Below are 23,604 nucleotides of genomic sequence, written 5' to 3'. Positions count from 1 at the left end.
GTCCCGGGGCAGCCCCACCCTCGGCGCCGCTCACCACTCCTGCGGCGTCTCGCCGACCCCCATGACCAGGCTGGAGGCAGCTCCCAGCGAGATCCTGCACCCTAGAGGGCTTCGTCGAGCTCCAGAACAAACCCGGGCGGCGGGGCGAGGAAGATCCGCTCCTCGGGCTCCTGGGAAGGAAAGAAAGCTAAAGAGAGCCCGAGCGGAGCTGCGCTTCACGCCGAAGTTTCCCGTTTGAATCGTCTGGAGTTGTAAGTGGTTTCTGATTGAACACAGCTGTCTAGCTGCTGGCTACGGCGCGCGCGGAGGAGGCGGGGCCAGAAAGAGAAAAGCGGGGGCGGGGGGAGCCCACGGGAGGCCGAGCTGAGACGTGCAGGGAAGAGCTCTCTAGGACCCAAGTGATTCCAGGACCCAAGTCCAGGAGGATGGAGAGAAACAGGATAAGACACCTGAGTAATTGTGCAGAAAAAAATAAAAACAAAAACCAACACCTTCCCTCCTGGAAGCCACTTGCCACGATTCAATAACGTCAGGACAAATCTAAACACTGTCCATCAGGCCACGCTGTGCGCTTCTCACGGTACATTAAGATTTTACAAGAGTGTAGGGCGGGTATTTTCCCTGATCAGTCTAAAGTCAACACCGAGGGTGTAAATTCACTGTCAAACTCCCTCTGTCGCTGCGGGCGGATTACACTTTCTGCATGTCCATAATAAAGATCAAGATGCCCCATCCCTTGAAAGATGTAAGACAGGCTCAAATAACCTTTTGTCCCCAACGCCCAGACCATCCTTAAATATATTATTACAGCCCCATCCTCTTCAACCCCCAGACCGTCCTTTAAAATCTTACTGCGCATCTGAGCAGAGCTAGATTTGTATTTCTGGGGCTTGGAGTATGAATCGGGAAAGATTTAAGGGCTGTTATATCCAGTGAACTCCCGGAGTTAGAGCTTCCCTTCAGCCTGGAGTTAAAAACAAGGCGGGGAGGGGATTTTCTCTCCATAAAGGTTAAAGTCCCACTGAACTTGAGATGCACTGGAACGTGTCTGATCCTTTAAAACAGCAGGTCTTCGGGATTAACGGTCTCTTTCTACACAATGGGAACAAACTGTCTCCAACCCCAATGACAGACCTTGGCATTTCCTGAAGCCTTCTATGAAAAAGCCATTGTATTGTACATTTGCAAGGTCTTTTTTTCTTTCTTTCACTAAAGAGAATGTTTACTTTGCTTTGTAAGAAAGAGCAAAAAGTTTTGCATTTGCATATATCTGCTTGCCCATCTGCCTTCCTGTTGAGTTCATTCATTGCCTGACTTCAGACACTAAAGGGATGAAGAAGAGTTTGCTGCTTCTTTGGAGCCCTGAGTCCTACCTTCTGGGGCACTGCCAGACTACAGCACATTGGGAGAAATTCTTTTGCATGGGAGGTTGGGGGGGAAGCCGCATTATTTTACTTATTTATTCATTCAAACTTGTTGAGAACTGAGTGTGTGCTTGAAGTTGGAGATGGTGAAAGAGTATCTACATATGTAAAAGGCTAATAGGCAAAGTGTCCCTATGGGAGTTTGACTGGGAGTTCTATAGCTCGCTATGATGTGCACTGACCAACAAGGGGCGGCGTGGAATGAAGGCCCTGGCCAGCAGCTGGAAGGCCTCGATTGGCCCTGATCGCTGGCCAGGACTAGGGATCCTACCTGTGCATGAATTTTGTGCACCAGGCCTCTAGTAAAAATATAAAGAAGATCCAAGCACTAACCTTGTCCATAGTGCTTATAGTCTCATAAAACTTACCGTATTTTTCTGTGTATAAGACACCCCCATGTATAAGATGCCCCCCACTTTTCCAACCCCAAATTAAGAGATCAGTATTTTAAACATTTTGCTGGTTTTCCTCTTAAGGTCTTCTTCTTTTTTGGCATCTTAAGGAGTTGTTCTTCCTGTTTTCTCCACTGTCTGATTATACACTTTTTGACATCTTTATGGGCTCAGAATGCTCCCGTGCCTGTTGCATCTGCACAGTCTCCACCTCCACCTCCAATCACTGCATCAGCTGACATCAGTAACAGTAAGGCTCGTGATTGGAGGAAGCCTGTTTGACAAGGTATGGGCAGCTATGTACCCATGCGGCTCCCTCCTTAGCTGACTTCTGTGTATAAGACGCCCCTCAATTTTCAGTCTGATGATTTTAGAAAAAAATAGCATCTTATACACGGAAAAATGTGGTAAGTAAAGGCCTGTCTGTTGTGGTAAATGGTTAGAGTGTCAGTCCTTGCACTGAAGGGTTGCAGGTTCAATTCTGGCCCCAGTCGGGTGAGTGTGGGAAGCAATTGATCAATGATTGCACAATATTCATGCACTTGGGGGGAGGGGTCCCTCAGCTTGGCCTGCAACCTTTCACAGTCCCCTCGCTCTCTCTCTCTCTCCCCCTCCCTTCTTCCCTCTTCCTCCCTCCCTTCCATTCTCTTAAAAATAAAATCAATGGAAAAAATATCCTCCAGTTGAGGATTAACACATATACACACACAAAAAGTAAATAAAAATGAAAATTCTAGACAGAAAATGATACTTGCTATAAATGCAGTACAAATAAAGACCTACTGCAGTTCAGAAAAGGAAGTAGGATTTTGGCTGAGCTGGGCTAGAGAAGAGTCTGTAAAGGAATCCCAGGAGAGGCAGCATGTGAGATGATCTTTGAAGAATGGCTCAACCCAGCAGAAATGGGGAGTAAGAACAAGGTATATCCGCCAGTGGGACCCTGTGAGGGAAAGTGTGGATGGAGACTGGAATGTGCAAAGCATGTGTGGAGACATTCCTCTCTGGGATGGAACCTGGATGAGATGAGTGAGTTGAAGCCAGATCACGCACAGTTTTGAGTGTGAGGCTGAAGAAATGGTGCGTCTGATAAGCAATGGAGAGCCACTAAATGTGTTTTTGAGCACAGAAATAACAGGATCAGAACTGTGCTTTTATACATCCCAGAGAATCTATATCACACTCATGAGTAACTAACATGAATTCAAATAGACTAGTACTGAGTTTAAAAAACACTTTAAAAGAAAGTAGTTAAGGTGTATTAAGAAACATTTTCATTCTAGATGGCCACTAAAACCAAGCAGATGACTTAATCTGATAGTCAACAAAAAGAGAAGTGATCTCTTCCAAAAGTGGAGGAAAACTGGTAATGTTAAATTATTAAGAAGCAATATGTCTGTAGATTTTGCTTTATGGGCAATATAAGGCATTTTAAAGAGTAATGTTAACAATAAGAAATTTTCTTCTTAAACAATAACTTTAATACTCAACCACCACAAAAGATGCAATTCCACTACCATCTGGCAGCAGTAAATATGGTAAATGGAATGCCAAGTGGACTATACACCAACATACTAGCAAGAGGCTACAAGGGCCTGATTTAAGTTGGGGCAATGGGAATGGACAGGAGGGAGCAGAAGCTATAAAAAGAGAGTAGACAGAAATTGTGTGGAAAAAGAAGAACCTAAAAATGACTTGTAGATCTAGAACTTGTTTGAACAGGATTTTGGGCAATGTCCTAAAAAAGCGGGGGGTCTGGAGGAGGGGCGGGGAGGAAAGAGGAGAATAGCAGAGAGGAAATGGGTATTCCAGAGAATAAATAGGTTAAGAAGGAAACTATGTTTGGGATATCGTAAGTTGAAGGTGGCATCTAGATACTGGGCCAGGTCAGAAACTCACCAGCAAGGGAAAACAAGAACCTCACGCTCAGGGCAACCTATTCTTTCCTCGCATAGTGCTGGTCATTCGGTTTGGACGCCTGATCTTCCATGTTGTTGGTCAGGCTGTTTAGACGCCCTGAAATTCCTCTCTAAAGATAACATCTAGGCCTCCCTTATATTTCAGCTCCAAGCCCAGAAAAACAGCAAAATCAGACATGGCTGCCTCAGGACCAGCTACTTTGACCACTGACGCCCTGCCCTGGCACTGACCAATCAGTGGAGAGCACAAGCCTGAAAGAGCACGCCTGGAGAGCAAATGAGTATTCTAGTAAGTACCTCCCCTGAAAACTCCCCTAAGATTTCCACCTGAGAGACATAAATAACTCAGGACAAAGGACACAGTGCGCACTCTCCCTCCAAGGAGCATGCCTTTGCCATTCCCTTCCTCTCCTTCTCCCACAGGCACATATCCCCCAACCTCTAAGGGACCCCATGAGACTTGCAATCAGGGGGAGCAATGGGCAGTGGCAGCTCCTCCCAGGCTAACCCCTGTGTCCAAGGCCCTTAACTTCTCAGTGAGCCAGAGCAGCCCAGCCTAGGCTTTCCTATTGCTTCTTCTATGCCCTTCCTTGTTTCACTGTCCTAAGTACATTTTTGCTGCCATCGTGGACCCAGTACCCTTTGGCTTAGTGCTGTATAGCTCTTTCCTTTGGATATTTCCACCCCCTAACTCCTTTTCATTAAGTAAATTCAAATTTTCTTTAAACACCATCTGAGATGGCTATTTAGCCTGCTTGCCACCAATTTTAACCTTTCTGAGATGTTCAGCAGAAAGGTTAAAATGGAGCTATAGAAATAAGTCAGGGTTGAGATCGAGATCTAGTGGAAGCTTGGGGTTACCCCTATTAGAATAGTAAATAAGCCCAGCTGGTGTGGCTCAGAAGTTGAGCGTAGACCCAAGAACTAAGAGGTCAACCATTGGATTCACAGTGGGGGATGTGCAGGAGGCAGCTGATGATGTTCTTCTCTCACTGATGTCTCTATCTCTCTGTCCCTCTCCCTTCCTTTTGCTCCAAAAAAAATCAATAAAAACATATTTTAAACAAAGAATAATAAATGAAACTGAAATGAGGTAAAGATTACCAAGGAGGAGAGGATAAAGAAAAGAGAAGTGGTCTGAGGACAATACCTTAAAGAAATTCTTTCCCATGGAGGCAAAAAAATAAAAGTGGTGGGGAAAGCCACTTGCAGAAATGGGAAGATAACCAGGAGAACTCTGAGTCTGGGAGTCTAAAGGAGATGTTGTCAAGACAGAAGGGGGTATATGCTATATATGCTATAGAGTGGGCTTGGCAAGGAGGAGAAGCCTGAAGACTGATAAAAGTCCGTTTCAAAGACATTACTGTCCTTCAGAGGTACATTTCTACAAAGCTGAGGAGACAGAACCCAGATGCTACAAGGAATGAAGAACTGAGGGCATAACTGTGCACTACACTTTTCATAAATTTGATGGTGACAGGAAATCAGGAGATGGGATAGTTTCTTAGAGTAGGTAATGTTGAGTAGAGCAATGTTGAGTAGAGGGTAGAATAGGCATATTTGTAGTCTGTGGCTAAGGGAAACCCTGGAGACCCAGAGAGAGAAGGGAGATGGAACAAAGTTCCTGAAAAGGGAAGGAAGGAAAGGACCAAGGACAAAACCCATGAGATTAGGTTTGCCATGGGCTTGGAGAAAAGGAGGCTTCCAGTGCTCCTTCTAGGAGACCAGCAACAGTTGGGACAGCTGGATAACTTATAGAGGAGTCAAAAGAAGTCCTCATACACAATAACTAATAGCACTTATTTGGAAAGTTATCATATGTCCTCTGTGTGATTGGGCGGGGGGGCGGTAATAAAGACTGATGATAATTTATAATCAAATGTTAACTTAAGGCCAGGAAGACCATAAATTGTCTGTCACTGCAAGGAGAATAGACAATTCTGGTGATCCCCACCCCTGACACTATTCAAGCATAGGTGTTAAAGGCTGATAGGACACACCGAAAACCAGTGGCATGTAGAATTTCATGCAACAAGGGGGAGTCCAAATCAGTTGTCTTCTAACCTAAGATTCCATGAAATTAAGAGTTGTTTTGTTTTTGCTATAACTTAAATATCTTGTGATTTTTTTTTAACCTCTTAGTCTGGGAAATCTAAGTCAAGAAATCTAAGATATTACTATAGACAAGAATGCAATGGAGTCCATATCCTACGGAGTTCCTCAGCATGTCATCTGAGCACACTACAGGGGAATGAAGACCCAAGTGCAATTCCAGTATAATAAGAAAAAGGTCTCAAAATTAGCACTCACCATAGTTTACCAAGTATGTAACTGTGCATGCCTCAAATCCCTTCACAGTGTGACTGCCTCAGCATGATCCCTCCAGAAGAGCTTCTCCAAATTCTCCTTCTGCAAAGTGTAAGCTCCTATTCAGAAGTATGGGCAGGAAGAGGCAGGGGAATTTATCCAGATCAGGGTGCAGGTCTGGGAGAAGGAGGAAAACCTCTTTTCACCTGCAATATCCGGAGGCCTGGGTCCCCCTCCTTCCTGGGCCTTATTTTCTCTACAAGCTAATCTCTTTTTTACTCTTCTGGTCTCTGGGGGAAGAGGAGGCAGTGAGTAGTAGTCCTGGGAAAGGAGTTGCTGTTTGAATGAGTGGATGGGTCTGTGCACCAATCGCATGCTGTAGGTGCCCTGGCATTGCCTCTGCTACCAGTGCCAGTCTGGTTCTCTATGTGTGCCTGCTGACCTCAGTGATATCTATATAGCATGGATTCTATACTGGGTTTCTCTGTATCCTCTACTGGCAATAAACATCTTGGGCAAAGATTCTGACCTCCAGAATTAAGGAAATTGACTGAATCTTTGGGACGAGCTGACCTAAGCCCTCTGTCTTTACTCCTAGGGTATCCAAACCACCCTGGTCTGCCACAGGAGTCCACTGTGCTGAGTCAGGCTTGTCCTCCTTCAGCTCACACAAGGACCCAAGCTCCAAAGTTGCCCCCTTCCACCTTGACTCTCTTAAACTGAACAAACCATTGATACCTCAGACTCTAGGAAGAGAGCAATCTACTTAAGCTAATTCACACAAAGGATGAAAAATACCCATAACCTTCTCAACGGAGCCCGAAGTATTTGCATTGTAAAAAGACAGTGCTTTGAAATAATGTTAAGTTGGTGGGATTTCCTGAGAAAGTGACTTTTCAGGGGGAAGGAGCATTTCAAAATGCAGAGACAAGCAGGAAGTCCTAGGCCTCTAAGTCCTTGAGGGCCATAAAAGTCAGGGAGCTCTCAAAGTATAAACTCAGAAGAGTTTCCTGCCCTAAATCTGTAAGCCCACCCTCTTGAGTCTAGAAATGTTTTCCCTATGCCAACTCCTGTGGTCCTCTGTTCAACCACCAAATCAGCTTTTCTCTCAATGGCCTGCCCATCACAAACATCATTTGCTCCAGGTACCACAACATAAAGAATTCGGGCAGCATTGCACTAGATGATCTTTGTCTTGGTCTCTAATGTTCTCAGAGAACAACATTAAAAACTGGAAGAAATCCTGCAATCACCTAGCTAATCCCTGCATCCCATTTATATAGGTGAGGATATGTAGGGTCAGCAAGTTTGTGGCATTCATTCAAAAAAAGAAAAGCACTCAGTGTGCAGTTGTTGTGTTGTACCTTAGGATTCAGTGGTGTGTGGGCAAAAAATCCTTGCTTTCCAGAGCCAGCATGCTTGGTGGGAAATGATCAATAAACAAACAAGGAAGATAGTTACAGCTTGTGATGGTGCTATGAAAGGATTAAATAGGAGCTGTGATGAGGGAGAGCAGGCTCCTTAAGTGAAGCTGTCGGAGAAGGCCTTGAGGAGATAACATTGCAGCTTGAAGGTCAAGAAGAAGCCTACTAGGCACTTCTCTGAGCAAGGACAAAATCTTGGGGCAGAAAAGGGCTTTACTTTTCCAATAAATTTCAATAAACTTCAAGTTTTATATTTAGTTTAAATTTTAATTAATAGGTAGAGAATGTGATGGAGCATGGTGAAAAAGATGATGGAGGAGTCAGACTATGTGGTGGGTGTGTAGGTCATAGATTTTATTCTTTGTGCATGGAGGTGCCACAGGAAGTCTTTAAGCAAGATAGAGACACAATCCAGTTTATGTTTTTAAGAGGCAAATCTATTCCTATACAAACTTTACCACTAGGAAATGTAAAAAGTAGACAAAAGGAAGTCCCTTCTTTACAGAAGTATTCTTGTGAATAAATGAAGATGAATAGAATATCCCTATTATGCAACTGCTAATGAATTAATGGATTTAGATATAAAGCACAATGGATACTAATATTATAAAAAAAGACATACAACCAAACATATGACTTCTGATAGAAGAATACAATACCACCTATGAAGCCATCCTAGCAGTTGTTAACATGAAAGAACATGTAACATTACAGAGATGCAATCAGCAAAACCCCGACTATAACTTTACAGGACAAGCAGTCTGGTTTCTTCAACAAATCAATTGCAAGGAGGGGGAAAAGCAAGTGGACAAGTGAGATATTAATGGAAGAGGAATCCTACAGACATATCAATCAATATGTGGTCCTTATTAGGACCTTGATTCAAACAACGTGACTATAAAAAAATCATGATATTTAAGAGACATTCAGAAATATACGTTTTGAATGTCTGATGATATTGAAACTTACTAATTTTTAAGATGTGTTAATGGCCTTGTGGTTGTACTTTAAAAGAGCCTTTACCTTTTATACATCATATGTTGAAATATTTAGGACTAAAATGATATAATATATGGAATTTGTGTCAAAATACTAGAGGAGGCAAGAAAATAGATGTGGTTCTCAATGAATTGATAACTATTAAAGTTGGGTGACAGGTATATGGGAATTCATGCTACTCTGTCCATTTGTATATATTTGAAGATCTTCATAATAAGAAATAACAAAATAGAATAATTTTGCTTTTATGTAAAGAGTGGATGGTAGTGCCATACAAGTAAAGCAGGGTTTCCTGTTAATGGTTATAGCAGTTATCTGCTAAGAGAATGCCTATGGCCTGAAACTCAGTGAAATAAATTAATGATGAGAAATGGATGAACTTGAAACATATTTAGATAAAAGTGACCAGGACTTGGTGAATGATTGGATGCAGGTAATAAGACTAAGAGAGGAATCAGAATGACTACCAGTTTGGGGGTTGAACAACTGGCTGTGGGGAAGGACTAGGTTTGGGAGAATCAAGAGTTCCATTTTTAGACACGTTAAATTGGAGGTTCCTGTTTGATATCTAAGAGGATGTCAATAGCAGCTGGATAAATGAGTTCTGGATTCAGGGGAGAGTCAGGCTAGACATAGAGATTTGGAAGTCCTCAGCATACAGGTTATAGTTGATGTTGAAAGCCACAAGCACACATGAGGCCACCTAGGGAGAGAGTGAGTTCAAAAAAAAAGATGCAGTACCAAGACTTACCACTGAGAGGCTCACATATTTCCAGGTTGGGGAGAGGAAAAAAATCAGCAAGGGAGGTCAAGGAAAAGCATTCACTGTCCCGTGGTTAGAGTGTTGGCCTGCACACAGAACGGTCATGGGTTCAATTCACCATCAAGGGCACATACCTGGGTTGCGGGTTTTCTTTCCACCCCCGGTTGGGGTTCATGTGGGAAGCAACCAGTCCATCTGTCTCTCTCACATTGATGTTTCTCTATCACTCTCCCCCACTTCCCCTCTCTTCAAAGCAAAGGGAAAAACATCCTCATGTGAGGATTAACAAAGAAGGAAGAGGAGGAGGAGGAGGAGGAGGAGGAGAAGGAGGAAGAGGAGAAGGACGAGCAGCAGTAGCAGCAGTATTCACGGAGGAAGAGAACAAATGAAGATATGACATCACAGATGCCAAGAGGTGAGTATTTCAAGGACACTGGCAATCTATGTGGAATGCTGCTGGGAGTTTGAAAAGTTGGCAACAAAGTAGTGTCCTTTAGTTATGGAGATGACCTTGAGAGGAGTAATTTCATTAAATGATGGTGATGGATAGATTAGTGTAGATTAAATAGTAACTAGAGAGTGAAAAAACTGAGAGAGAACATGGAGATTACTTTAGAGAAGCATGTTGCACCAAACCTCACCACTGTTGAACTATCCGATGAGATCTTGAACCAAAGTCCAATGTCTATTTCTGAGCTTTTCTTGTTTTACTGCCTTTCAGTCAAGTTATCTTGGAGTCCCTTAGCTGGGATCAGAGACTCTAGTTGTTAGCATAGTGGATCCCTCCTAAACTGATAACTGAAGTCCGTTCCATTATTCTGGGACTTTACCTTATTGTTTATGAAACTGGATACATTGCTTTTCGACCCAATGACTTAGTGCTGTAAAATAGATGGAATACAGAAGATAATTTGGTTAGTCTGTGTTTAAAATTTGCTAAGAAAAAAAATGTTTGAAAACTATTTCCAGATTAAATCTCACACATAGAACAAACAAAAATCTAGCCTCCTCCAACTGCAAATATGATTCAAGCATTAAGAAAGCACCCTTGTGGTGTTTGTCTGGCTCATTAATCACATTCATGAACTGCCTCACACATAGCCTAGTCATTCTAATAACATAAAATCATTTGGCGTCAATGCCCCTGACATTATCAGTGGGGAATTCCTAGTTGAGATTCACTAACTTATGCAAGCATCACATGATGCTTCAAAAACCTCTTGGTGGTCTGATAAGATATTTTGGAGCCTGAAACTTAGTATCTGTGTTGTCTTGTCTTAAATATTCAGAGTCTCTTTGAAAAGTCTTTACTCATTTGTTCTCCAAATTTCTTTAAACTATATCAAATTATCTTTGGAAATGAAAAGTAATCAGTGGAGATTAAGGATTTGGACATCTAAGGGAGTTTTAAAAAATAAGTATTAGATCCTCCCAGGAGTACTTGTGTATAGTCAATCTCCTAGAAAGGAAAAAGAAAAATATACATTAAATAGATGCATGAAAATAGATATAGTAAAATTTGAAAAACATGTTTCAATTAAATGAATTCCAAATGCCTGCCACTGCTATTTCTGGAGCTCCTTGGGGGAGGGGGGGGGCGGGGGCTAAAACAGCACCGTTCCACTGCTGTCTTTAGCTAGAAAATGTTGCAGCAGCTGACCAAAAAGAGCAGAGAAATAATTAATATACTATAATGCCTCATAAACCCAATGACAAAGGAGGCAGTTCACCTGACACTGTACCAAGCTGTCAGGAGAAGACAGAAGGTCTGAGGCACAGGCTGGGGAAAGCCATCAACCTAGGCTTTGAGTCCACGAAATACCAGTGTACAATTCAGTTTTGAGTATCTTCACTGACTTATGCAATCATCAAGGAAGAAGTGAATCTATCTCTGTTTGTAGATGATATCACCCCTGGAGAAAAGAGGTCTTATTTCTCCTTCTTCTCCTTTTTTTAAAAAATTTGATTTTAGAGAAAGAGGGAGAGAGAGAGGAAAAGGGAGAGGGAGAGGGAGAGGGAGAGGGAGAGAGATATTTGTTATTCTACTTATTTATGCATTCATTGGTTAATTCTTGTATGTTGCCCTGATCGGGGATTGAATTCGCAACCTTGGCCATAGGGACAATGCACTAACCAACGGAACTACCAGGCTAGGGCAAAGTCATATTTCGTAAGTGAAGACAGAATCAAGGAATGAATTTCTTTATTAAAGATACCCAATTACATGGTTCAATTAAGCCATCATCATACTCTTATAGAATTTCTTACAGCTTTTGAAATAGCACTCCTCAACTCCATTACCACTCTCTAAATATGAAGCCCATTTAATGTTCCACATTCTCGACAATGCCAATCCCCCTCCCCTCCCCTTCCCTACCCTTTCCAATTGTATTTCACACTCATTGATTGTTTTAGAATTTCATGTTCTAGAACCAATCAGGCTCCAAATTTTGGCTTATGTTCCGTTATGAAGAACACGGCTATTTAAAAGCACTATCAGCCTCTTGTTGGTCCTTCAGAGCCTGTTATCTGCAAGTTATCACATATGAAAAAGTTTGCACAGACTGTTGTCCAAACTAATAAAAACTACCCTTATTTTTCTCTCATATCCAAAATATTAAGGTTTTGCCCCCTTTGTTCACATTGATCATGTTTAATCCTTTTCATTTGAAATTATTTTTCAAACACCTTCCATTACTGGCACCAATGACACAGAGGGAAATGTATCACATGGGAAATAAAAGCAAATCTTAAGCTGTACTGAGAGTATTAAGAGATGCTTAGGAGTATTAAGCATATTCTTCATATGCTGAATACAGTTATTTATCTGGTGGGTGCTTGACAACTTATAGGTATTAGGATAAGCCTTATGAAGTTGACATTTCATGGAACATAAATAGTAAATAGCATTAATGTTAAATAGTTCAATTTAATGCTAAGTTCTGTGTCACAAAGCTGGTTTAGAAAAGTCAAGGTTGAATTGTTATGTAAATAATCTTAATAGCATTCAGAGAGGTCAAATGTTCTTTATATGACCTTTTAAAAAACACGACAGCAGATTGGGGTGATTAAATTATTTCTCATTGTAAAGAGCCCAGGCAGTACTGGACACAAAGTAGACTCTCAAGAGATGCTTCTTCTAATAAGTAGGAGAATCTACTTATATTAGTCATATTCACAATTGAAAGACTATAAAGATAACTTGAGAATATTACTTAAAATCCTTTACAGTATTCCTAACTGAATTAATAATAACAAATAACAAGAACAAAGGGAAAAATAAATTTATAGGCTTCATTGCTAGCAAAGGCAACTACCTATTCTTGTTGTAAATGAACTCTCCTAAGAGTTGAATATTCTCCTAGAGCTCACTTATATTTCTGTCATGATCCAATAAGTTCCAAGAATGAGAGAAACTATATTTTACATAGCCGACCTGAGCCCTGGCACATCTAATCTGCAATCGCCACTTTTAATTTACATCTGAAAAATGAATGAATGAGCAACTACAGGGATATAAAAGGCAGGGTCACATAAATACAGTGCACAATTATATTGCACCTGATGCTCAACTCTGAACAAATACACTCCATTATTTGTGCTGGCTTTGTATCAAAGGGGTAAAATGAGTTGCTCTTCTACATTATGGTAGACAAGTAGAATCTGTCAAATAACATAGCATTCAGCCCAACCTACTTACTTGATCATATGTATGTAACCAAGTTTTCACTTTAATTCATTCCTTTTTAATTTAAGCAAAGCAAAATGGAAATAACACTGCTTTAGATGCAAAAGTATGATGAAAATGCCTTTTCTGATAAAGCTATTTTAATGAAAGAAACTCTATGAGGTTTCCTGATTCCTACTCAGTATTTAACCACCCAAATTAGATACACTTCACTGGCTGTCTTCATCAGATTTCACAAAACTGGGGACTATACCAAAGAAATAAAAAGTGAGGGTTTTCCTTAAAGTAGGATGCTGAGTTTTGAACACATTCAGATTAAGTGAAGAAACTTGATTAAACCAACAATTCAAGATAATGATGAAATGAATGCTGGAACTCAGCTGCCTGACACGATTTATCATATGAATTAAATTTTCTGTTAGCTAACCCACTTTAAAAAAACCTGTACTCAAACATCACCCTTCAGGGAATTGGCCATATGTGGAATTAACAGACTCTTGGGTCCACAGGAGGCTTGCCTTGCAATTTCTGGGTTTGCTGGAAAAGTGAGTTTATTGCATTATATTAAAATGGACACTGGGAGATTTATTGGAACATCTGACATTCTAATGGGCATGTCTATTTAATCAAATGTGCCACCATACAAATATATACAGGTGCAGCAGCAGTTGTCTTCGTGAGTGATAATAGCAAACAGGGATGTGTATGGCCAGATGCTAAAGAAGGCGCTTCAAATAAGGAGGCGAGTGCATGTGGCGATGATAAGGAAAGAGCTGTCATGATGTGCGACGTGGATCTTTCTAAGTGCGTTCACAACCCTGTAGCAAAATGTTTTCCATAAAACTTTCATTCCACAAATAGAATTAAAAAATGGGGTGGTAGCATATGGCCATGTAAATTGTAAATGCAATCCACATGTCCTCAACAATGCCAGTGTGGATGGGCTGATGAAGATGCAAATGGGGAAAGGTATATGAGTAAGTTGGCTACCTCACAACACCCAGATGGCCCAGAAATTCTGGATCTATTTTGTGAATATCAAAAGGAAAAATATGATCAGAATATAATTTCAGCTCTCATATTCACAGTATTACAGACTTAAGATTTTATCTAGCTTAGATATCACACGATGCATCGGGAGATTTCAGTGCTTTACACATCATATACGAAGGACAAACGGGAGGCAAACCAATTATAAAGAGGTGGAGGCCAGATAATTTCCAATTATTGATACCACACTGTAGGGAGATGGCTCAAGATGGATTTGCTAAGGAAATTATGTGATGAAGTCTTAAAGAGTTTAGTTAGCTGGAAAGGAGTTTCATTTTGAGCATAGTCACCCCTCAGTAACCGAGTGGGATTGGTTCCAAGATCCTATGGATACCCAAATCGAAGTCACTTATATAAAGTGGTGTGGTATTTGCATACAACCTATGCAATCCTCCCTTATACTTTAAATCATCTCTAGATTACCTAGAACACCTAATACAATGTAAATGCTATGCAAATAGTTGTTATACTATATTGTTTAGAGAATAATGACAAGAAAAATATTCTGTACATGTTCATTCAGACACAACCATGGTAGGCCTAACTACACAGTACACGTCAGGAACAGTGTAATATTTCCCCCCGGAATATTTTCCACCTGTGGTTGATTGAATTTGTGGATGTGAAGGGCTGACTTTACATTTATTGTCTAAAGCACTGTACTACATATTTTACATATATGAAATCACTGTTACTGTCATTTTTGAGATGAAGAAAGCTCAGAGGTGAAATAATTTCCTCAAAGTCACAAAGTCAGTACATGCCCAAACAGGTATGTGAGTTTGAGGTCTAACCCTTCTGATTCCAAAGGCTGGTCTTTTTCTACACTAAGTACCCACCAAGCTGTCTTTCATGTATCACCTTCCTAACTTTTGCTAGACCATGTACCACCTGTATTATATTCAATTTAATATTTTCTCTAATTAATAGATTTATACTTTAAAATATTTATTTTAAATGAACAATTTATAATACTACTATCAATGGAAAATAATTTACTATTAGTAGAAGACAACTGTAAAAATAAATTCTAGCTAAAGCTTACCCAGAGCTTTGAACCTGGGGACTGCCTTTTCCTTATACGAAAGGTTTGAGAAGATTAAGGAGGTATTCAAGACCTCAATGCACCAAAATGAGGCTCTTTTCTTGATATAAGCAGAAGAAGTGAAAGAGAACTGAAACGGGAATTCTACTCTTGTCCTGTGACACAGACTTATTTGATGACTGCACGTGGTACAGGTGGGTGTACCACCTGGAATCACCGTGCCGGCCACCTGGAGCGTGCTGGCCAGGCTTTGGGAAAGTATGTGCCATGGACTGAGCATTTTTCTGTGAGCTGGAGGAAGGGAAGATGAAAGAAAATTTATTAGATTTGATCTTTTCTTCAAATAAAAATTCAACTTGAAAGGAATTAGGTTTTTCTTTCCATCTATGTTACATGTATATGTAACAAATCTGGAACCAAACTGAAATTAAACAGAGGGCTAACTTCTTTAAAAATTCTCATATTCAGCAGCTTCCAAGTATGCTGGCTCTAGGAACTAGTGCTGAGTAGTTGCCATGCTTCCTGATGAACCACTGTAGGACATCGCAATGCAAGCATCGCTGGGCTCCTCCCTCCTACAAAACTTCTTGGAGGAGACAGGCTAGAAGTTCCTAATGCCTTGCCCACTTCTGTGTAAACCTAACACAAAGTGGTCATGTCTCAGCATCATTTTGTCCTGAAAGTCTCCTTATTTCTCTAAAAAGTACAAGATGACAGCATGGCCACTAGAGTACCAAGATCATTACCATAAAATACTACAAAAACAACCCACCAACTCCATGTGTCAAGCATAATAGCCAAAAGATACTTGTGCATCTTTATTTCAAAAGTATTTTGTTTCCTAATCTTCAATAACGTGACTTACTAGCATATTTAATAATGTATATAAACTTCTGCAAAAATACAAATAATATTTTGACTTTTGGTATTTTTATATGCATGAAGTATGTCTTCCCAGAAAAACCCACATTTATATGTGTAAATTCAAATCTATGTAGTAACACACACACACACACACACACACACACACACACACACACAGCTATTTGCCTCAAAAAGAAAAAATAACCCACCAAATTTAGTAGCAGAAATGGCAACAGATCCTAAGTGAGGACTATACTGAAAAAGAAACACAAATTCAGAATCATGTCAGGAAATAGATTTTCCAATGGTGATAAAATTGTACATGACACAAGACTAAGGAAGTTTTCTAGAGTCATTGCAAAAAAATAAAAATACAACAAGTTAAATGTCACCTTGGGAGGAACAGAGTATTAACTAGTAAAGAAGACTGATAACCTACAAGCCCTCTACTTGTTCCAAATATATTTCTGGACAAATGCATGTTTATTTTAGAATTAGGAAAGCATACTGCTTACATCTTAAAAATGCCAGGAGCCAGCAACTAGCTGAATAATTAACAGAGTTTCCTGACTAAATTATTGCTTCATAAAAGGTGGTTCCCGCCCATGTTACCCCTTCCTCTTTGCAACCAAAGGCGGCCAGTGACTGGCACATGGATACTGCTGAATGAAAACCATAGTCAGTAAATTAGTCCATAGGTGAAATTTTGCTCTTAAATATAATAAAATTGGGCCAGATTTTAGAAATGTGAAGAGAGACGTGACTTACATGTCAATCATTTCACTTCTCTCTAAGGGGTGTCAACTTAGCACTAATGATACTGTCTCAAATATTTAAATATCATATCTTACCCTGCCCTAGTTGGCACAATGATATAAATGGCTTTAGGAAATTGAACTGTTCTAATTTTCTAAAGCTAAATTTTTGCTAAAAAGAAAAAACACAGGTGTGAAATGATATTCCATCACACACTTATGTTTCAATAGTAGTCATTTTGCTCTGTTTTTGTGAAATATCCTCAGAACAACTGAAACTGCTAAATATAAAGAAAAGAAAACAGTAACAAGAGTGATAAGCAATTCCACCCTGACCAGGTAGCTCAGTTGGATAGAGCATCATCCCCTGGTCAGGGCACATACAGGACCCAACCAATGAATGCAGAAATAAGTGGAACAACCAATCCATGTCTCTGTCTATCTCCCCTCTCCCCCTCCCTCTCTCTCTCAGATCAATAAAAAAGAATGATAAACAATTCCCATTTCTATTGAAATATGAAAGTATAGAATTTATATTTTTAAAAAATATGCTTCTATTGACTTCAGAAAGAGAGGAAAGGAGAGGGAGAAAGAGAGAGAAACATCAATATGAGGGACAACCTTTAACCAACCGAACCACACAGGCCAGGGCTAGAATTTCTCTTTTTAATCTGAAGTCTAGAAACAAGACTAAAATAGCCTTCCCATAGATGAGTTTTTTAAAAAACCAAAGTTTCTTTGTAAAATAAAACACATACTAAAATGTTTTTGTTTTTTTTTTTAAAAAAATAGGGGAAAGTATTATCCTCAGGGGTACATAATTTTAATAATCTCAATTTTCAAAACTTGGTTTTTGGAACTAGAAGCAACCGGTTCTTCAAACTGTTTACTAATTTGAGATAAATCAGAGCTCAGCCTCCTGGATGTGAGAGGAACTGCACCAGGCAGGGCAGAGGCCACGTTAGGGAACTCATGTGGTGCCGCATAAAAATGATGGGGAACTGGAGAAGTTAAAATTTTAGCTTTGGTTGTACCGTTAATAGGCTTGGTAATTAATGCATGTAGAAAGCTATTGTTCCAGGGACTGGAGTATATAACTGGACATGCTCTGACTTCAGGAGCCCCGAAAGCAATTCCACATTTCTGTCCCAGGATGACTGCAAGGGACCAAGATGGTATCTGAGCCATTGTCCTGCAGGGAGAGAACGTCTGCTGCCCAGGATGCAGATAAAGCATCACCGGTCAGCTGACAAAGGGATGCTAGAAAAATCACCGGACTGCAGCTTTTATATGATTAACCTTTTCCCCTGAATTCCAAACCCTTTGCCTACACTTTTCTTCTTCTTACAAAAAGGGTTGGCTTGAGCCCTAGCAGGTTTGGCTGTGGGCTGAAGAGTCCTGGGTTCGATTCTGGTCAAGGGCACATGCCCAGGTTGCGGGCTCGATCCCAAGTAGTGGCGTGCAGGGGGCAGCTGATCAATGATTCTCTCTTATCATTGATGTTTCTACCTCTCTCTCCCTACCTCTCTGAAATCAATAAAAATATATTTTTAAAAGGGTTGGCTTGAAATGAGATGTAAGACAGTATTTTTAGGGTACATAACCTGCCCATCTTCTCAGATCGCTGGCCATCTGGATAAAGCGCTCATAAAGATTCAATCCTTGCTTCTACTTACAGGTCCTGATAGTGACAGGTAGCACGAACGCCAACTTTTCCGGTTTCAAAAGTATCTCCTCAATTAGAAGCACCTCAGTTATAAGATGGGCCCTTTTATTCCTGAACTTGACTCCAGAAGAGCAAATGTTCCAGTTTTCTGAAGTACAAAAGACTTCTTTAAATGCAAAGCCCAGGTTCTGTACTAAGGAGCAGTGTTTCTCAAACATTAATGTGCAACTGAATCGAGGACTTGTTAAAATGCAGATTTTGATTCACTAGGTTTGGGGTGATGTCCAAGATTTGCATTTCTAATAAAATCCCAGATAAAATGGATGCTACTGATTCATGGACCAACTTGAGTGCAAGGATATATAGGGCATACATTTGTAGCTTCCCAGACTTTACCATCTAGTGGGGGGAAACTTGTAAGTAAACATGTAACCATAGTAGTTTTCTTTGTCATTCCTACCTATTGATTATCTAATATGGTGGTAGTAAGTGTTTATTTTTATTATTTCTTAATTATAACTTCTTTTCATGAATATGTTGACATAAAATGATCCCACAGAAAAGTATACACAAGATAAATATTATGAACAGTTTCACTTAAAAAAGAAGAAAATTATGAAAAAAATTAAATTGTACATTACAAGCTTCCCAACTGAAATAATTAAAAGTGTTTCACTAACCAAAGAAGAAATAAACTCCTCCAACACCCAACCAATTATTCCATTTCAGTTTTTTGGACGAAGTCAACATTAACCAACAGTGTTTATTTTATCTCTATTTATATCTCCTGTTTTAAACAACCAGCTGAGTTAAAATATAGTCATTCAATAAATATTTATTGAGTATCAACAATGTGTTAGGCACTGGGCTGGGCGCAGAGGACAGATAATGAATGAATGGGGAGAGATAAGTAATAAACAAGTAAATAATTCATTGGAAATAGAAACATCCAGCACTACTTTGCCAGGCATGTGAGTGAGCTCCTCTGGAAACAGATTCTCCAACCCCAAGCCTTCAGGTGACTACAGCCCTGGCTGAGGCCTTGACAGTCATCTAATGAGAGACATGAGCCAGACCACCCAGCCTGGCCATTCTTGGGTTATTGATCCATAGGCACTGTGCGAAACAATAAATGTTGGTTGTTTTAAGCCACAAAGGTTTGAGGTGACTTGTTACGCAACCATGAACAACTACTACAGAATGAAGTGGGTGAGAGGTAAGAACACACTTATTTAACAAGGGTGGTCAGGAAAGCCTTCTTTAAGAGGAAGACATTTGCCCAGCCGGTGTGGCTCAGTGGTTTAGCAGCATCGACCCATGAACCAAGAAGTCTCTGGTTCCATTCCTGGTCTGGGCACATGCCTGGGTTGTGGGTTTGATCGCCAGCAGGGGGCATGCAGGAGACATCTGATTGATGTTTCTCTCTCAGTGATGTTTCTATCTCTCCCTCCTCCTTCCCCTCTTTTCTAAAAAATCAATAAAAACATATTTAAAAAGAGAAAAGAAGACATTTAAGTTGAGACAGATAAAATGGAGTCAGCCTGAGCAGAAGGTGGTTCTTTGGTGGCAAGATGAAGAGCACCCAGAACAAGAGCACCAAGTGAAGGTCCTGAACAGTAGATGGGGGCAGTGTTGCCAGAGCTTTCCGACAGGAAAGGGGGAAAGATGCGGTCACAGAGGTGGTCTTAGCCATACCAGGCAGGGCCTCTTGTAGAGAGTTTAAATTATTCTCAACACACTGGGAATCCTTTCACGAGTCTTTAGCAGAAGACCAATGTGAAGCCCTCTGTTTTAAAAACCTCCGTGGGGCTGCCGCATGGGAAAGGAATACTTATGCCAGGCCTGCTATCTACTCTTCAGTCCTTCCGAGGCTCAGATAAGCATGATCAGGAAAGGCTTAAAAGTACGAGGAATGGCATGAGTGTGTCACTACGATGACTACTACTGTTGCTGTTCTTCCAGACTCAGGCCTGGCGTGGCCTCTGGAGAGCTGCGGGGGAAGAAACAGGCGGAGGGGAGAGCAGCAGGATCTCTGGTTTCACAGGACCTCATAGTCTTTCCTGAGGCAGCCTCCGAACCTCACTGCACTCAGTCCCAAGCATAGACGTGGCGTATACTTGCTAATCCTGCAATGTTGATGAGGAACAAGAACGAATTTGCAGTACAAATATTTACTTTGGGGTATAGGTATGACTTTTAAAAATTGCCCTAGCTGGTTTGGCTCACTGGATAGAGCACTGGCCTGTGGACCAAAGGGTCCCAGGTTTGATTCTGATAACTCTCTATCCCTCTCCCTTCCTCTCTGTAAAAAATCAATAAAATATATTTTAAAATATACATATATATATATATAAACTTAATTTTCATTATGTAAATAATGCTCATTGTAGAAAAATTCTCACTTATTTTGCAGGTAATGTGTATTGCAGAAATTTTCAAGAACAAATATGTAAAAGAGAAGAAACTAAAATTACCAGTTACCCCAATTACTCCAAGGTAAGTACTGCTTTCAACTTCCTTTTGGTAAGTATCCTCCTAGTATCCCTACGCCTATATATGGAATATATACTGGTTACAACTAAGTTTTTTTAAAAAAAAACTTTTTCTCCACCATTATAAAAACCATAAATGCTTATTTTAGGCTGTTTGAAAAACACAGAAGGAATAAAAACGCTAGCACCAATAATATGACCTCTATTTCTTTCTGAGAATCTAAAGGTAGCTGAAACTCACTCGAGTCTGCGGCTGTCGCTCTGAGCTGCCATTTTACAAATATTCACTTCCTTAATTTCAGCCTACCTCCTTAGCTCATTAAGAAAGGAAAACAGAAGTTGAGGACTGTTCACTGCACAGAGGACTTGGCATATCAGTATACCTCACTTTGAGATAAATAAGTTGCGGGGGGGGGGGGAAGAGACTCAAATTCTGCTAACAACAGCTCTCTGTAATATATTATAGGGGCAGTGCTTGAAGAAATGGATAAACTTCGAGTAATTCACACAATAAGAATGCACAAACTGAATTTTCAACCTCAAAACAAAACCTGTCCAGTGAAGTATGTTAAATTCTGGTTATCTGGTTGCCTACATTTCTCCCAATGTATTTTCAATTACCTAAATCCGAGTTTGAAGTAAAAGTTCATCCCTTCCGGGACATCAGCCATTTTTATTTTCATATGCTCCCCTGGACTTGCCTGCAAAGTCTGTTGTTGCTATCCCAGGCATCACCCAGAACCACAAGTGCTGTGAGCCAGAGAAATGCAAATCTCAGTGATAATATTGAATATTTTATCCAACAACTAGAAGCCATTTACTTAATGGAAAGTATTACAATGCATGATGCCATTCCAATCAAGGCTTAATTCATTTGCAGGCAGACTTTCAAGAGTTTGAACCCTGCATTTTGCTTATAAAAGGAGCCACTCCACAGTTAAATTTCACAGGAATTTAAACCATCCATCCACTGCCAACCTGATCTAGTTTTACCCCTCTGATGCTACAGTTACCTTTTCGGATTCATTGGAAACATTTTTAGCCAATAGGTCCAACAGAGATTGATCTTGATGTACCTGGACTCTGAAAAGCCATGGTGGAGGCTGGGCCTGGATTGCATTATAGTACGGCAACCCGAGATGACTCTGGGGTATGGGGAATTAGGGGGAAGCAATGATCAAATAGGGTTTCATTTACACCTTTGCTTGTAATTTAGATGTCTTGTCTAGATTAAAGCCATTAGTGGGCACAAATGGAGAAAATGTGTTTGAGTGTGATATGGTTTGAATTTCTACTATCTAACTATGAATCAAAACCAGGAACAAGAGTAATATGGGCATACAGAAGCAGCCAGAGAGAACCAAGACTGTTTGGTTAAAGGTTATATCTGGTTTCATAATAAGGGGGAAGCTAGGACACATAATAGGAATCACTATATATTATTTATGTATAGTTAGGGTGCTATATTAAATTTACAATGAATTTTCTATGGTTCTCGCCATAGAGTATGGATTCAGTCATTTTCAAGACTCACTTAGTAATTTTTATAAATTCCCATGGTAGTGAACCCCTTCAAGTATTGTTAAATATAAGCTGTCTGAACTGGGGTGGATTACATCAGACTAGAGTCAATAGTCTATAAATGGTCTTTCTTTTCAGAATTCTGTCTCAATGAGGTCTGTTTCTATAATGAAATGGAAATCTTATTCCCCCAGAATTTCCTGTAAGAAGAATTTCTTTTTTATTGAATTTATTGGGGCGACATTGGTTAATAAAATTATATAGGTTTCAGGTGTACAATTCTATCATATGTCATTGGTATATTGTATTGTGTGTATACACCCCAAATAAAGTCTCTTTACATCACTACTTATTCCCCTGTACCCTTTTCTACTCCCCCCTGCCTTTCCCTCTGGTAACCACCATACTGTTGTCTGTGTCTATGAGTTTGTTTTTTGCTTAATCCCTTCGCTTTTTTCACCCAGCGCTGAAATCCCATTCCCCTCTGACAGCTGTCCGTCTGTTACACTACCTATGAGTCTGTCTTTATTTTGTTCATTAGATTCCACATATGAGTGAAATCACATGGTAGTTGTCTTTCTCTGACTGTCTTATTTCACTTAGCATAATGCTCTTCAGGTCCTCCCATGCTATTGCAAAAGGTAAGAGTTCCTTTTTTATGGCCAAGGAGTATTCCATTGTGTAAATGTACCACAGCTTTTTGATCCACTTACCCACTGATGGACACTTGGGCGGCTTCCAAATCTTGGCTATTGTACATGATGCTGCAGTGAACATAGGGGTATACATATTTGAAAGGAATACTTGGATAAACCACTTAATGTGGAAGTGTGAGATGCTAAGGACATGTCTAGTAATAAAAGATGGTTTCTACACTACAACATACAATATTAGGAAAGGAATCTGCATCTCTCCTAAGAAGCAGAAGGAACTAGAGAAGAGTGAGCACTGCTGGGAGAAGGGTGTGGACCACAGAGAGAAAAGCCTCAGTTCTGGGCCAGAGGAGGGTCTTGAGAGGGTGGAAGTGACTAATATGGACTCTGATGATCCTCCTTGCTTAAAAGAGGTGCATGAGAGTGTGTGAGTGTGCACATGTGTGTGCACGTGTGTGTGTGTGTGTGTGTGTGTGTGTGTGTGTAGAGGGTGATTTACATCTGATAAAAATCCCCTCTGTCCTGATCTTTCACTAAAATCCACATTGCTCACTAGCTTATTTGTGAACATAGATTCTTCTGAGTTCCATGTCTGGGTAACAGTGGGGGCACAGAGATGGCACAAACAAACACTGACTCAAGGGA

The 23,604-nt window shown here is 40.4% G+C and overlaps 1 long non-coding RNA gene across 1 annotated transcript; it reads left to right on the top strand.

Moving 5' to 3' along the window:
• The first annotated feature begins 9,566 nt into the window (after positions 1-9,566).
• Positions 9,567-21,547, top strand: LOC107181767. Its single transcript, XR_001512468.1, has 3 exons — positions 9,567-9,640; positions 20,707-20,789; positions 21,252-21,547. It is a non-coding gene; the product is annotated as an uncharacterized LOC107181767 (long non-coding RNA).
• Positions 21,548-23,604: the final 2,057 nt, after the last annotated feature.

The sequence above is a fragment of the Myotis davidii genome, unplaced genomic scaffold, assembly GCF_000327345.1.
Source record: "Myotis davidii unplaced genomic scaffold, ASM32734v1 scaffold130, whole genome shotgun sequence".
Classification (NCBI taxonomy): Eukaryota; Metazoa; Chordata; class Mammalia; order Chiroptera; family Vespertilionidae; genus Myotis; species Myotis davidii.
Note: the sequence above shows the minus strand (reverse complement) of the source record. Positions and strands in the feature narration are given on the sequence as shown.